Source organism: Dasypus novemcinctus, chromosome 18 (genome assembly GCF_030445035.2).
Source record: "Dasypus novemcinctus isolate mDasNov1 chromosome 18, mDasNov1.1.hap2, whole genome shotgun sequence".
In the NCBI taxonomy this organism is placed as follows: Eukaryota; Metazoa; Chordata; class Mammalia; order Cingulata; family Dasypodidae; genus Dasypus; species Dasypus novemcinctus.
Window position 1 is genome coordinate 9,098,213 of NC_080690.1, and position 17,838 is coordinate 9,116,050.

Below are 17,838 nucleotides of genomic sequence, written 5' to 3' on the forward strand. Positions count from 1 at the left end.
ATTCTGGTTTGTTTCCTACTCAGAGACTTTTATGAATGTGTAAGAGAAGTGGGCTCCCAGGAAGTGGGAAGGATGGGGCATGGAGACATAGGAAATGCCAGGCAAAGCTGGAAGTTTAGGAGAGTCAGCGGCTGAGTTGAGAACGCCATGCCTTTAACCTGTAGGGGCCCTTGCTTGTGTTCTTTTCATTTGTCCTCTTCTTCCTTCCCTCCTTCCATCAATTCAGATGCATTGAGTACCTCTAGGTGTCTGTGATGGTTCTGTAATGTGTCATCTAGCAAGGCTGAACTACATTTTCCAGAATTTTCTTTCTTGTATGTTTAGGGTAAGAGTGGGCCATAAGGGGCTTCTAGGGAGGTTTGGCAGGTGAAAGGCAGACATCAGCCTTTCACACATGTCACTGACCTGCTGATTTACCTCATTGGTGTGAAGTAGTACCTGGGCCTGCTGTTGCTCTATAGCTCCCTCCCCCACTCTCCCCCTCCCCTCCACTTGATCCTCCTTCATCTTCTCCAACTCCTGGGCCCTGCGTGTGCTTACCCCCTTCATCTTCTCCAACTCCTGGGCCCTGAATGTGCTTACCTCCTTCATCTTCTCCAACTCCTGGGTCCTGAATGTGCTTACCTCCTTCATCTTCTCCAGCTCCTGGGCCCTGCATGTGCTTACCTCTGTGGCAGAGGGCCCCGGCTTCTGCAGGACACCCTCACCAACAAGATCAGAGGCAACAAGAACGGACAGGTTTTGTTTCAGCTGGTGTTTGGAGCTTTTAGCCTGCCTTTTTAAAAAATTTAATTTAATTTATTTATTTCTCCCTACCCCCTCATTGTTTGCACCTACTGTGTCCGTTTGTCTTCCCTCTTTCCCCAGGAGACACCAGGAACTGAACCTGGGGCCTCCAATGTGGGAGGGAGGCTCCCAGTTGCCTAAGCCACCTCTGTTCCCTGCATTGTGTTCTTCCTCCTGTGTCTCTTGTTGTGTCATCTTCTTGTGTCAGCTCACCACACCTGCCCATTGTGCCAGCTCACTGTCTTGCTTGTCTTCTCTAGGAGGCACCAGGAACCTCTGCCCCCTGCTTTGTTGTGTCTCTCATTATGTTCTTCTTCTTGTATCTCTTTTTGAATCATCTTTTTGTGTCAGCTTGCTGCACCTGCCCATCACGCCAGCTTGCTGTCTTCTCTAGGAGGCACTGGGAAGCGAACCATGGACCTCCCACTGGTAGGTGGGAGTGCAATTACCTGAGCCATATCCGCTTCCCTAGCCTGCCTTTGATGACTCCACATACATACATCTTTCCTTCCTGACTGCTTGTCTTGTGGAGTTCAAGCTTCAGTGTCAAACATGGAGACAACAGCCTTGCAGAGATGACTTAACTAACTCCCACAAATGTAAGGACTATTCCCTGTAACAAATCCTTTCATATGATTCTGTGCACATATCCACAGCTAAATCTGTGTCTACTCCTACACCTGTCTCTATCCCTACATCTATATGTCCTAGTGGTTCTGCTTCTTTTGTTAACCTTGGGAATCCTCAGTGAATAAGAAGAAACTTACATTCCTGGGAGGGGGAGCAGATAATGAAAAAGAAATAAAGTAATTAAGTAGGATAATGTTTGATCATTATAAGTGTCATAATTAATAAAATGAGAAAAGAAGATAGTCACTTAGCCCCATGTGCATGGGAATGTGTGTGTGTTTTACTAGGACTGACAGCAGCCTCTGGATGCAATGATGTGTGAGCTGGCATTTGAGTGAGGTCAAATAAGCTGTCATGTCATGATCTAGGGAAGAACTTCCCAGGCAGTGGAAACATCAAGTGCCAAGGCCTGGAGGAGGGCAAGAGATTGAAGAGTGAGTATGAAACTTGCGTAATGGAGTCCTCGTATCAACCAATGGATACTTCTCATGTCCTTCCTACATGCCACACACTATACTTTACATGTGTTGTTTCATTCAGTCTTTTTTTTCTTTTTTTATTTAATTTTTAAATTATCTTTTTAAAAAGTTAATAGATCACACAAAACGTTACATTAAAAAATGTAAGAGGTTCCCATATACTCCAACCATCATTTTTTATTGTATTTTTTTGAAGATACATAGATCACAAAAAATGTTACAATAAAAAATATAAGAGGTTCCCATATACCCCCTCCACCCCTCCACCCCACTCCACCTACATCAACAACCTCTTTCATCATTGTGGCACATTCATTGCATTTTGTGAATACATTTTGGAGCACTGTTGAACCACATGGATAATAGTTGACATTGTAGTTTACACTGTTCCCCAGTACATTCAGTGGGTTTATAGCAGGATATATAATGTCCAGCATCTGTCCCTGCAATATCATTTAGGACAACTTCAAATCCCGAAAATGCCCCCACATCACATCTCTTCTTCCCTTTTCCTGCCCTCAGCAACTACCATGGCCACTTTCTCCACATCAATGCTACAATTTCTTCCATTACTACTCACAATAGTTCTATAGTAGAATATTAGTAATCCACTGTAATCCATATTTTATTCCTCTATCCTGTGGACCCTGGGATGGGATATATATTGGTATTACCACTGTCTATTTTATAGTTCAGAAAACTGAGGTATAGAGAGGTCAAATATCTAAGCTCACAGAACTCATAAGTGATGGAGCCAAGATTTGAAGCAAAGCAGAACCCTGCTATCAACTGTTGTACACCACTGCCTGTTTGTCCTACTGATGGTTCATGTTCTTCTCTTCTAGTTCTTTGAAAAGTTCCAGGAATGCCCATTGCTCTGTATAAAAGACTTAGAATTGATTATGAGTTTGCTAATTGTTAGTAAGTGGGATTTTGGATTGATGTGTGGAGAACATGGAAGGAATCTGCCATTTTCTAGTAAAAGTTGACTCTTTGGGCTATAATAAAGTCAGCTGGACATTGAGTCAGTTGTTGACATGTCCAACGGGTGGTTAAGAATGACTATCCCAGGCTTCCTTTCCTAAGACTTCATAAATCACCCATTGCAGTCAAGTCAATGTTTTGACTCCTTAGGGAGCTGGACCCACACGATCACCTTGTCCTCCCTCTGCATCTGACCCCAGAAATATCCACCTGCAGTCTTCTTTTAGGCTGTGATTGTCAGAGGTGTGCCCTTCTCAAGTAGCCTGGGAGGGTAGGGGATCCATCAACCTCAGTTCAATGAGTGAATGGATAGATGGACCAGGGACTCAGCCACCACTGGAAAATCCAGCCCTAAAATTCAGATCTCAGGTGTCAAGAGCCAATTCCTGGCTCTTTTAGAGGAGGGCTTTCTGGCTCTCTAACCAGACAAGGGGCAACAGGAATGATTTGATTGGTCGAGTCTGGATTTTCATTGAAGGTTGTTAAAGTCACACTCCCTAATGAGAAACAATGTGGGGAGGAGATCAGCCCAGATCCAGGAAACCAGCCCAGTTGGTAACACCCTTGTAAAAGAGACTGATAAATAAATAAGCAAGCCATCCAGCTTTTCTTCTCCGCAGCAAATGAGATGAAACAGCTGGCCTTGGACAGAGGCCCTGAATTTTGTTAACTGGAAACAGATTAGCAAACTCAATCTGCTGACCGGTTTTCTAGTCTCTGGCCTTGCAACATTTGAAAAGGGAAATTTTGTTGAAAGTTTCTCTGGCAAGGGCCAGGCAGCAAATGGCACTAGCATGGCCTGAATGCTTCACACTAGTGGGCAAAAATATTATTATTTTTTTTGGATTCTCATGTTTAACTTTGCTATGGGTCTTTGACAAAAACCTCAGGGAATTCTGTGGAGTACGTGTTGTCAGTATTTTTATCAGTTTCAGCTGTCAAAACTCTTGTAACCCGCCTCTTCTATTTAAAATGTGTCTTCTAGGCATAAAATAATTAAAGGTGCAGGTCCACACAGTAGACTCAGAGCCATTGCAATGTGACAAAACCCTATGGATGAAAGGTATTATTTCAGGAAGTTTTAAATATAAATTTTGTTTTGTCAGAAGGCTGCAGGGCACACATTTTCTATACTGTCAAGCTTGATAGTAACAATATTTATATTTCAAATAAAAAGATTAAATTGCAGTCTCATGTGTTTCTGGTTTTCGTCAATTTATTTTTTTACTAATTTATCATAGAGCTGCACCTCACTATGTCATCATAGCCCCCTCTTCTGCTGACAAGACTTGTATTTTACTGAAATATTATGCCTTTTACTGTCAATCTCAGGGTTGCAATAATGAAGGCAGACAGCCTTGCTGCTTGGGTTTGGTTGTTTTACAAACGTCTTGCCTTGTACCTTGTTTAAGGTTTTATGAAAGAAATGCAAAACAACAAAAACAAACATGCTCAGGCTGATGTGTTTAGTGTGGCATTTGGGAGAGCTTTGAGCTTTTTCACCTGGAGCCATGTGCATGCCTTTTCATCTCCACGTTGGAAAACAAACAAAGAGCAGGCCGGCCGGGCAAGCCAAGGAATGACCGGGCCAGCTGCTTTGTGTCAGAGCTTGTTAGCTGCTGTGTCTTGAGTGTCTCCAAAGGGGCCAAGGCAGTCAGGGGAGTTTTCTGAGCCACAGGAGCTGATAAGTTTGGCTTAGTGTCAGCCCTTCCGTATCACCCTTGACAGAGCAGTTTGGGGAAATGTAAAGAGTGAGCGTCTCCTGCACCTGTTGGAACTGAGCTTGACTGTGCTGGGAAGTCTGGGCTTGCTCATCTTGAAATTCTGGCAGAGTCTGTGTCTTCAGAGTGCAGCTTTCTCTTTCAGGATGGCTACTTCTTCTTCTTCCAACTTAGTACTTTCTTTGCTAAGGAAAAGTCAACCAGTTGATCAGAACAGTTCTCCCCACCCCCACATCGACAGAATTCCAAGTCAACAAGGTACAAGGGGACTAGCCCTCATCTCTGATGTAACAAATCTTATATGGGCAGTAATTTCTCCCTCCATGCCCATAGCAGACATCACCAATCAGTTGCAACATTTTAACACTCAACCAGATGCACCCTCTGGTCCCTTTACATATAGTTCCACTGAATCCCTTTACGCATAGTTCCTTGAGCAGCCACAGCCAGTCAGCACAGTTGACAAGCCATCTTTGCCTCATTAGCTCCCTCTGTAGGAGATAGAAGCACCTCTCCAGACACTTAGGTCCCTAGAAATCTGAGGACTTACGCAATACGTACTGTTGTATTAAGGCCTAAATAAATCCGATTTTAACCGTAGTTCAATTCATAAAGTCCTTTTATATTGTGATCTCACTTATGGTTATCTTCATTTTGCAGAAAGGAGAAACAAGACTCACAGAAGTTACATAATTTATCTTGGTGCACACAATGACCAAGTTACACAGCCTGTACTTGAACCATGGTCTCCTAATTCAGCATCTGAATCAAGGGATTTTTGAGTATCTCAGTATAAAACAAAAAGAAGGACGTCACTAGGTAAAGCAGCTATGAAAAGTCATGGGCAGCTATGATTGACCCCTATTTACCATGCTTGATGCTGGATCTTTCCAAACCCAGGAAGCATCCTTTAGAAAGTTTGGCTGATGTTATGATTTCTTCATTTGTCAGGAGGAAAATGGTACTTGAGTAAGCAAGTATTCTGTTCTTTTCTGTTCTATTCCCTGGTGGGCTCCAACTGAAATGAAACATTTCCCTGGAGAGTAGTTTGAGTCCCTATACACCCACAATGCCATTATTTTCAAAATGTGGTAATCATTTATAAATAGCAGCAATCTTGTGCTATAATGGTAGTTAACATTTATTCAATGATTCCCATGCATCAGGCATTTTGCGTAGGCTTTGGCATGCATTATTAAATTTGTTCTTCGTGGCCAACTCTTTGGTAGGGGCTAGTTTTACTTTCATTTGAAAGTAAGGAGAGTGGAGAGTCACAGATCAAGAAGGAAGCAGCAGGGCCACCGAGGTAGTCGTTATCTTCACATTGTCCCACCTTGTGCTTAGCTACCAGCACATGTGAAGAGCAGCAATCACTGGAATTACAGGACACTATGTAAGGATAGCGGCAAGAGTCTTCCACTGGACGGTAATGCTGGATGCTGATAAATACTTCCCCATGTAAAATTTTCCATAAATAATATAAAATGGCATATTTATAAGCATAGTGTCCATTCTTCATTGGAGTTTACCCTTTGTGTTCTGTCATCAACATTTCCCTGGCACATGTAACCCCCCAAAGGAACCAATGAGGCATTAGAAGAGAGGACAAAAACCATAGGTAAATGTGTTAATCAAAGGCTGTACCAGGCACCCATTACCTAAAACAGTGTGGGCACAATAAATACATCAAGTGGAAGGAATTAAGGTTTGAGTGAGACAGACAACACAGGGAAGGGGTAGAGAAAGACAAAGTGGGGAAAGGCAAAGGGACCTGTATAGCATATTTTAGTGGCTTCAAACAACAATCATTTCATTATTTCTCTCAATTCTCTGGCTTGACTAGAGCACAGCTCGGCAGTCCTGCTGGTCTTGCTTGGGATCTTTGCAGCTTTTGTTGGACGGTGGCTTGGGCTGGAATGACCAGGAAGTCTTCACTCACACACTCAGCACCTTTGCATGGAGGGCTGGAAGGCTGAGCTGAACTGGGCTGTTGAGATGCTAGGGCTTCTCTCTCCATATGGCCTCCCCGTGTGGGCTCTTCATGAAGGTGGCCAGCCTTCCTACGTGCAGGCCGAGAGGTTTCAAAAGCACGACAGGGAAATGTGCTGGGTTTGCTGAAGTCTTAGTCCTGGAACTGACACAGAGCCAATTCTGCCATATTTTATTGGTGAAAAACAGAGACAGGGAAGGCCAGATTCAGTGTGGGAGGCCACCATGCCAGGACATGAATGTTGAGAAGTGGGTTTCATCAGAGGCCATCTTTAGGGTCTGGCATTCACAAGACCTCTTGCCAAGATGGATTATAACACTTGCGTAGCAGGACTTTCTATTGCTTTGGTTCAAAGTTGAGCTTTCTGCTTTTGACTGAAAACCCAAACTCTGTAGCATAACTATCAAGGCCTCTCACAATATAGCCTTAATATTCCCAGGATCAAGCTGCAATTCCTTTTCAATATATGAAATTATGTCTACAAAGCAACTGTTTTCTTCAATTTCCTCATCTTCACACACCCTGAGTGAGTGCCTGGTTATCCTGAAAGACCCAGTTCTAATTACCCTTACTGTCCACCCACAGCAGATCCAGAATGAGTTATTTCTTCCCCTGATCTCTCATAGGACAATAGGAGGGAGGAGGAAATATGTGTGTGTGCATAGGGGGAGTGGGAGGAGGGGAAGAAGGGGGAGGAAGAAGAAAAGAAGAGAAAAGAGAAAAGGAGGAGGAATTGTCTGCATGAATCATGAGCAGGAGGGTAGGTTCATCTGTTTGAACCAAGGATCAGACAACCATGGAAATAAAGTGATGGGAATTATTTTTTTCACACATACACATACTGAAGTTAAATGACAGAAGCTTGGAATCAAACATTATTATCAAAGGAGGCTTTGGTCCCCTGCCTAAACTACACTGGATACCTGTAAACCCACTGATCATATCACCCCATTTGAACACCTATCACTGTAGCATTTTCCAGACCACAAACCTGGTCCATCTTATGCATGTCCCATGTCAACCTACACTTGGAAAGAGAAACTTAAATATTGGTTAATTGTGAGTCACTCACTGTTGTAGGCATATTAGAGGCAAGTCTCTTATGATATATTCAGTGGCAAATCATAGCCTAAGCAAAAGCAAAAGGGTGGTTACATAGAAGGATACAAAGAGATCTTAATGGAAACCAAGGAGAAGTGGAAGCAAGCCAACAAGTCCACCCTCTTCTTCCCAGGGTCATTTCAGCGTTTGTGTGTAGTTCTCTGTGGATATCTGCTTCCTACTCTCTCTCTCTCTGTCTCCTCTCTCTCTCTCAATCTCTCTACAAACCAACTTTCTTGGCCTTATTGCATATGGCCCAAATACGACTATGCCATGGAAAACTTTATATTCTCAATGCCTACAATTTAAGACCCAGTATTTTTATGTCCCAATTTCATATTCCCAAGGGAGAGAATCTGATTGGTCCAGCCAGTCACTATATATTTTGAGACAGGTGACCACCTTTGGTCTAAACAGATGTGAACCACTATGGTAGGGATTTCCCTTAGCACCATCTAGTTTCAGAGGCTCCTTCATATATGTTGAGGGGAAGATGTTTTCAGAGGAAGAGCCCCAAAGGCTTACTAAACCTTATAATTCCTATTTTGTAAATGGGAAAATGAAATTTGAGCCTTTTCCCCCCAGAGAAACAGACTTTTTGACATACCTTGCATTTAAGACAAGGACCATCTTAACAGGCCATAACTCTTTATCTACTTTAGCACAGCTTCTGCATGGTTTAGTCATTATTATATCCAAACACCAGGCTATTCTTTTTCTTAATCACAGAGGGGGCGATCATTATGACACAGACCACAGCCCATTTATTTCAGGCTTGGCAGATCAATAGCATGCCTCCATGTACAGGAAAGAGAAAAGAAAGAAGAGACACTCCCCAAAACTCCTGGAGGGGACATCACTAATCACTGGTTTCGTAACCAGAAATTCACAACATTAGAACTCACCAGACCAAAAAAAAAAAATTTTTTTTTTGAAAAGGTGATTAATAGGACTGAAATTACTGGCAAAGAAGATTAGTTATCAAGAGCCAAAAGAGTCATTCTTAATCTTAAGCAACAACCCAGTGTGTCACAGGGAGGTTTTCAAAATTTTTATTTCGTTTAGAAAAGGATGATGGAGCCCATTAAAGTTCACTCAGTCCATCAAATGGCTTGCAAGGCTTCACTGAGAGGGTATAGTTGTTTTTATTTTTAACAAAACAAGGAACAAAGCAAAAAAGGAAACCAACATGCTAATGGGGTGAAATATTGAGTGGCGATTTATCATGTAGACTTCTTCCATTTTCCAGAAGCAGATTTAAGGAAACTCAGTGAAGCACAAAGGAGATAGGGCTGTTTCAAAATTCATAACTAAACTGTTTTACCAAAAACCCAACAAACCCAGAGAAATGAATGTAACAGACCCCTAAGAAGCAGTTCCCATAGGGAGCTCCTCTTCTCCTTCCTCCTCCTTGCCCAGACCCCACCAGCCTCCTACTCTCTTTTGTTAGGCCCTGAGCTCCTGAGGGGCAGGGACTGGCTTTCTGTTTTAGCATCACCAGCGATGAGCAGAGTATGAGCTGTTTATAGAAACCTGGTCTAAATATTTACCTAATCATATACTGTCCTTAAATCAGCCTCCTAGGATTTTCCAAAGGGGGCAGACACTTCTGAATTAGATGCTTCCTGCATAAAAAAATAAATAAAAACAGCAGAAGCTCAAGGAAAGAGGCAGCACTCCACCTGTGACTAAAGTCAAGGAAAAATTTATCTTTCTATTAGGGGCACTTAGTAAGAGGACGGATAATGTCTACAACTTGGGTAATTACCATAGAAATTCAGTCTTTTTCTCTGAAAGAGAACAACAGGAAAGAATTAGGTGGCGAAAGATATGCTCTATACTGCTCTGCCATGAGCCGTTATTGACAATCCCAGCAAATTAATCCGAAAGCTTGCTGGTTTTGATGATAGGGAAGCTGTCATTCTCCCTGCTGAGACTGACATGCCTCATGACATCGGCATAACTGATGTCTGTTCAATAATACCCAGATCTGTCCCAGAATCTGTGCAAAAACATCTGATAGCTACGGCAAACTTAAAAGTGAAGAGCAAGGGAGGAGGGTTTCCAGATGGCCACAGATGTTCTTAGATAAAATAAGATTTTTTTTTATTATTAAAAGCTGTTTAACAGATGCCATATTCCGCAAAAGAATGGTTCATGGTGCATGTGCTAGTTTTGGAGAAATTTCTGCGTTGGGCCGGGCAGGGCTGGGTGGGGCTGGGTGTGAAATGGGGACCCTCGAGATTCTAACAGTCCTTGGCTCTGGCCGTTGGCTCTAGGTTTGCGTGTGGTCAACACAGTTTCCTCTCAGGAGCTGCGTGACTTTCTTCCTGGGCCACGGGTGAGCATTTATTCAGCAGCATTTATTCAGTGGTCTCCTCTTTTAGCTTCAGCCATCAGGTCACCTCAGAGCCACTAGCACCCAAAGGGTCCGTTCTTGGCTAATACTGAAGTCCCTAACTTCTTGATTTCTGATATAGTATCAAAGATAATTGTAGCAGGTAGCAAACTTGCAAAGTGACACCAGAGAATAATTGAGCAAGTACCGTCTTGGGTAGACGCATACTCAGAATTGCAGAGGAGGAGGGGCAGAGTGTGTAGGGAGGGGGAAGTATAGAGAGGGGCACCCTGAGAGGGAAGGGTTGTTTAGAACTGGGGATGGCTCATGGGCAAATAGATCTGCTGCCTGCTTTTGTAAATAAAGTTGTTTTGGAACATGGCCACGCCCATTCATTTACTTTTGCCTATGGCTTCCTTGCTACAAGGGCAGACTTGACAAATTGTGACTGAGCCTCTATGGCATTCAAAACCTGTCATATTTACTATCTGGCCATGGACAGAAAAAGTTTACTGATCCCTTGTTTTGGATCTAGCCATTGCCTCTGTCAGGAAAACTCTTCTCCATCCAGAAAATACCCACTTCCATATGACATCATCTATCATTTCATGGTTTTATTTACCCTTCATTAAATATTCACTAAGATTTTAACATTGGGGCATTTAGTATTTTTGGTGCTTACAAAGATGAATCAAGCTTAGTTTCCATCATCAAAATGCTTACAGCTTAATGCGTATAGCATTTTGTACCTAGTGGACTTTGATTCATTATCATTTTTGTTCTGGTAGTGAGTATTATTATGGATGATAGCCTACATTTATTAATTGCTAAGAGCCTACATTAACAATTCTTGCCCTAAGGCAAACTCAGCGGTAACTGACACGAATCATCTCATTTACTCAAAGCCCCAACACCACAAGGTAGTTATAATCCCCATTTTACAGATAAGAACACTGAGGTCTAGAGGTATTGAGAGCTAATGTGCCATTTGTCCAAGGTCATGTACTTAGGAAGTCCATGGTTCCCTAAGTGGTATCCAGATTTGCCAAAAGCAAAGTTCATGCTCTCCAAATGGGCAGGATGAACACGTGAATCTCGAGTTGGCTCAGTGTGTATTATTTTTGTGCCTATTCTGTCCTGGCCTGAGTTAGGCACAGGAGACAAACCCCCAGGAACTGTGTGCTTTTGGGGTTTATGATCCTAACCTAAACTTAGCATTGCCCTGGTGCCAGGCTCAGCAAGACCTTTCCTAATTCCCATTCATGAAGTAACCAGTCCTTGCCATGGCTTTGCTGTGGGAACCATTCCATCTTCCATTTTCTCCTCAAGTATTTGTCTTGTACACAGGGATGAACAGTGAGAAAATGGAATCTGATGACATATTTCTTGAATAAAAACCACAAGTGCATTTTTTTCACCTCCTATTCTTTACTCATTACTTTCTTATTAGGAAATTAAATGAAGTGATACATGCAAAGTATAGAGTATGGGTTTAATGACCAGTAACCCTCATTGTGAGCTCAGACTTTTGACATCTTTTAGTCTCTTTCATCCCTAAAGGAAAGCTCCTGAATTTCCATTTAGGCTCCTTTGGATACTTAGGACACAGAACTTGCTTAAACAGCAGTTAGGGTTTATTTGACAAAGTACCTTCCCCCTGCCCTCCACTCCATCACTAAAGGCCCAATCAGCCCCACGAAACACAAAAGCCTCTTAAATAATCTCCATGGAGTTAATGACCGGGTCTGTTACATCACCATCAGCTCTCTTGGATGGGCAGAGGAGGAAACCTTCCCTCATACCTCTCTTAGCACTCCCTTTTCAGGAGAAAGAGATGACAGCAAGGAGAGATTGGTCCTTCGAGCTTCAGTGACATTCACCAGCTGAGGAGACCATCAACAGAAACTCCTTTTTTAAAAATGTTTCTAACTTTCTGTAAGTAGCCCATGTGCCTCGGGGGGGGGGGGGGGGGGGGGAGTTGACTCCCTCCAGAGCTTCAAAGGTGAGCTTGGTTAGTTCCAAGGGAATCGCCTCCCTCTGCCAGCGATGGCCAAGAAGGGCAATGAGGTCAATGAGATACAAGAAGCAGTCGGCTGGATGCTTCTTCACTCTTCTGGGAGAAGTTTCTAGAGCTGTGTGGTCCTATAAGGTAGGGCTATTGAGCCCTTGAAATGTGGCAAGTCCAATTTGCAAAGTGCATCACTATAAAATGCACATCAGATCTCGAAGACTCAGCGTGAGAAAAGCAATGCAAAAGATCTGATTAATAATTTTTTACTAGTTGTTATATATTGAATTGATGGCATTTTGTATGTTTTGGCCTAAATAACATATATTTTAGTGAATTTAGTTTCATCTGTTTCTTTTTATGCTTTTAAGCATGAGTGCTAGAAGATTTAAAATTAAAAATAAGTGGTTCGCATTCTATTTCTGCTGTACAGTGCTACTCTAGAGTGACTCCTCCTCCTCTCCTGGATCTTGCTATTGTGTGCAAATAGAGGTGCAAAATTATTGCAGCCCTCTTGCCTCCAGCCTGTAAGTAAAGTCAACACAGGGACAGGGACTGAGCCGGGATCTGATGTTCAGGAGACCTCTCAACTGCCAGTTTTGTAACCCAACAAATGTCCTTAACGTTCAAGCCATTTTGAAATAGAGTTTTTCTCTTCCATGCTGGTGAAAGCATCTAAAGTTGTAATGTACCTTTGAGCCCTCCTTCCTGAGTGCACATAGAGGTCTGAGCGTTTAAAACAGAATGGGGGAGCGGAGGTGGCTCAAGCAGTTGAATGCCCGCCTTCCATATGGGAAGTCCCTGGTTCGGTTTCCAGTGCCTCCTAAAGAAAAAGAAAAAATCTCATTAAAACAGAATGAGGAAGAGCCTGGTCCTTTGTCCAAGCTCTGGAGAAGCTGGGCAAGCAGTGTGGATTCAGCCTCTCAGAGACGGGATGTATAGATGCTGCACATGAGGCTGAATAGTCGGTGATGGCTGCTGGCTGGGACCCCATGGGTGAGTCTAAGCAAACACAGGGCATGGGCCTCCCTGGGTCTTCAGCACCTCTCCGCCAGCATGGGAAGGAAAGGTGAGGCTGAGTGCATCTTAGCAGGAGGACGGTTGTGCTGGGAGCTTCCTTCTGCCTGTCCCAGGCCCCCTCCACCCTTCTAAACTCTGCTCTCTGTCTTGAAAGTTAGCATTGCCAGCCAAATCTTTGCTCTCTGGCTCCCAGTTCAGTTCAGCCAATGAGAAGCATGAGAAAGAGATGAGAAAGAGGGAGGAATGTGTGATTGGGGTATTCATCCTTCGGGCCCTTTCCCCGTGAGGTCATCATGAGCTGGCTTCTCCCTCGACTTAAGATCACAGCTCCCGTCGGGCAGTTTCTCACTCCAGCTGCCAGTGCCATCCCTCTCCCCTGTTGCCCTTTCAGGCCTAGCCATGGTCATGGTGCCCCCAAGTCTCTAAACGTGTGGTTGACCTACACCCTGACCACAGCTTTATCAACAGTCCTTTTACTAAGCTCTCTTCAGATGACCCAAGCTGAATGTGATACTTGTTTTCTTCTGAGACTCTGCTTGGTACAGTGGTACTTCCAGCTTTCATGGCCAGGTTATAGTACAAGGTCACCAGGGCCTGAGGCCATGGGGTCCCAATACGGAGGAGGTCCTGCAAGCAGAGTGGGAATGTGCCGGCAGCCTAGAGGAGGCGGGTGAAGAGAGTTAGCTCACGGAGTAGGCAACGGGATGTGGGGGATGGACCCTCCGAGGGATGACTTGATTCTGACCCATCAAGCTGGGGTACTGGGAGTGCGGGTCAGAATGTCTTCATCTTCTCTCTTGGCTTGGGACCCACAAAGTCTGTTTGCAAATTGCATTCATATTTGGGATCTTTCATATACTATGTAGGGTTTCTAGATCCTGTGCCAAAGAACTTATGCAGAAGGTCAGTTCACATTGAAGGGGATCTCTAGCTGTACCATAAGGAATGAGCTGTCGCTATGGAGGACGCGTTGACTCTTGATGAACCAGATAGATGGCCAAGTGGTATGGTCAGGTTCAGACTAGGGCAAAACTGGAAGCTTGCAAAAGTTTGACAATCTTACCTTCTCCCTCTCAATTCTGCTATTTTTCCTTCTTCTCTCCCTTTCTCTTAAGTTTCCCAATCCATGGATCTGTTGGCCCATTCATTCGCTTGTACACCACGTCAAGATTTTTACCAAATAATTATAACCAATAATGATTAATTGGATATTTTAAAAAAACTCCCTAGCTTTTAAAACTTTACTTAAATCCCTTGTCCTAAGCAATGAGATGTGTGAAACCACACATTTGATAAGCAAGTTATACTTCTTTTACTACACATAAACATATATACATCATGATCATTTAAAAACTCCATGTGCCAATGAACCCATCCCACATACCATCTGATCTACTTGGTGGCCAAGCTCAGGAAATAGGGCACCGTCCAACAGAACTCCCTGTGGTGATAGAAAGGTCTGTGTGGCTGGTGGAACTGTGGAGCTGAATCTTCAGTTTTATTTAATTTTCATTAACGTAAATTTACATTCAGCAGCCACAGGTGACTAGTGGCTATCATTTTGGACAGCACAGCCCTGGAACATCTGCCTTTGAAAAGAAATCATGGCAGATGGGATGAGCCCTGCGTCAGATCCTGTGTGAGGCACTTCATAAAATGTTTTCTTACTTCTTAGTAAGGACGCTGTGAGGAAAGCATTACCTCATTCTGGTAGTAGGCACGAGTTAAGAATGGGGGCTTTTTCATTGTGTCCTTAAATACACAAACAAGGAAGCCGGCTCTGTTATTTACAGAAAGAGGAGAGGGAGCTACAAGTGAGCAAATTGTCACCCAATCCCAACAGCATTCAAGATTTAAAAGGTTGACATTTTCTTTTTCCCCTTCTCTCTTTTTTCTAACACCCAGCTCTCCTCATTAAACAGATATCTTTATTCTCTAAATATTTACCACCCAAACGAAATTTACAGTTTAATTTGCTGTATAAAATCATTTATTGACTGATAAACCTCGTTACTAAGCTCTAGCACAGCCCCGGGTACTCTCGACAGTTTTAATTCTTGTAGCAGCAGGCTACTGCGAGAGAAAAACAATCCTGTCAAATTAACGGCAGGGGTCTAAATTATTCAAATACGCTAAATCCATGCAGAACTATTCCCCTGCTCACAATTTTTCTTTCGGGAGCCAACAATTAACCAGCAATATTCTAACTTAACCAATGACAGCAATGCTAAAACAGCCCTGGGACTAGAGAATATTCCATCTTCCCAGGTGACCTTCTGCTCCTGGGGGCACCTGAGGAGTGACCCCAGAGTCCTAAGAAAGGGGAGGTGTTCTCTGCCCAAACAGCTCATCTCTTAGGACACCATCCTCCTTGTCTCTCTCCAGTTTCCTGGATCAGATATCCCATTTTGGATATCAAGGTGTGTGTGTGTGTGTGTTTCCAGCACATATACCAGGTGAGCGTCTGCTTGCAATTAGCTAATGGCACATGTACCTTTCTGCCTGTGGGGGAATAAAGTGCCTCCAGTTTGCTACTTGCAAATGCAACCAAACTAATTATCGAACTGCTGATTCAGAAGACAGGTCTACCTAATTGAGCCGCACAACAGAAAAATAAAACCTTCGAAAAAGGATCTTAGTTCAGAACAACAAGTAGCATGAAGCCTCCTTTCATTTGAGAGGGAAAATCTTACCTACCATACTGGAGCTCAGTCTGGCTCTGAACACCCGAATGAATGGCTATGGGTGTTGGAGGGCGTTGTTTATTTATCTGATTCCCCAGAGTCTGTAGCCCCTTAACAGTGATGGATCCCTGGGCATGACACCCAGTGTCAAAGTTCTTAAACAGAAACATATTTTAAAATTGATCTTGACAGTTCATGCATGCATGCATTCATTCATTTATCAAATATTTATCGAATGTCAACCGTATGCCAAGCATGTAGTAGATAGGAAGCATCGTGGTGCTAGATGTGGAAAGAGAAGTAAAAGAATGACAGTCAAAAAGGATGCTTAGTTCCTGCCCTTTAGTTGAGGATTACTCAGAATGTGTGGGTCAGAAAAATCCCAGAGGTTTGTTGAAAATGCAGATTAATTGGACTCACCCCAAGCACACTGAATTAGAAGCTCTGTGATGGAGCCCAGGAACCTGCATTCTAACAAGCTTCCCTAGTCGGTTCTCAAGCACTTTCAAGTTTGAGAGCTTCCATTTCAAGCCAGCTAGATAAAAGCACACACCGGAGGGCCTTGCGCATGACTTCAGGATGGATGACCAGAGTGGAAACACCAGCATCAGTGATACAGACAAGTCACCCAGCAAATATTGGCAGGGGACAGACTTGGTGCCAAAACCAGGGGCCCCATTCAGATGGCGTAGAGCTAAAGAGGTGGGGAAGGTGACTTGGAGCAGCAGGTCTCACCTGCGCCTGTTTGCACAGGAACGGGGGGCACCTTTCTTCCTGTAAGCAGTGGCAGGCCTACCCATGCTGCTCATGGATGTCCTTTTTTATTTTTAATGTAGCTTTATTTGCTATTTTATTAAACTTTAAATTTTAAAATAGTTTTAGATTTATGGAAGAGTTGCCACAATAGTACAGTGTTTCCATATGTCCCCACACCCGGTTTCCCCTGTTATTAACATTTTACTTTAGTATGGTACATTTGTCATAATTAATGAAGCCATAGTGATACATTATTAGTTATTAAGCTCCACACGTTTTAAAAATTTCCTTAGTTTTTACCTAATCCCTTTCTCCATTCAGGAACCCATCTGCATTTATCATCATGTCTCTTTAGGTTCCTCTTTGGGCTGTGACAGTTTCTCAGAATTTCTTGATTTTGATGACTTTGGAAGTTTTGAAGTTGACTGCTTGGTTAGGGATTTTGTAAAAGCTCCTTCAATTTGTCTGATTTTATTTTCATACTAGATGGGATATGAGTTTTGGAGAGGGAGACCACAGAGGAAAGTGCCATTCTCATCCCACCACATAAGAAAGCTTATTATCACGGGACTGAGGGCAGGTTTGTAAGGTGTCTCTACTATGAAGTTGCTCTTTTTTCTCCCTTTCCCAACCATGCCCTTTTGATGGAAGACACTGTGCACAGGTTATACTTACAGACTAGAAGTCATGAGGGAGAAGTATCTATGAAATTATTTGGAATTCTTGTGTTTGAGAGATTTTTCTCTAGTCCTCCATTTATTTATTTTTTCAATCATTTATGTATATTAGTATTAACTCATGGGTATTTATTTTCTATGTTGGGTTATATTTATCTATTATATTTACATTCATTATTTATTTTTGTTGCATAAATTGTTCCAGCTTTGGTCATGGGTAGCTCTTTTGGATAGCTCCTGTGTTCCTTTGACATATCCCATTGTCTTGTCCATGAGCACCTTTTTACTTTCTTGCATTAGGAGATGCTTTAGTCTCATCTTGTATATTCCATGTCCCTCAATCCTAAAATAGTCATTTTCCCAAATGACCTTGGTTTCTTTTACTGGAAAAAGGTATTAGAAACCAAGAACTGGGCACTGCATCTGCTCATTTTTACTGGGATTTGTTGCTTCTAGTCTGTCTCAATAGAACGAGGACAGATGTGTGTATACTAACCTGTGTATACATACATCTCTCTCTATCTCTCTAAGATACACACATATACACATATATGTTTCATATTAAGCTAGCCATGAGTCCATGCCAATGTCTTCAAACTAATCCAGTACTGTGTGGTTTATTCTAGCCCTCCCTCCTTGCTTATGTATAATCTCCCACTCCAAC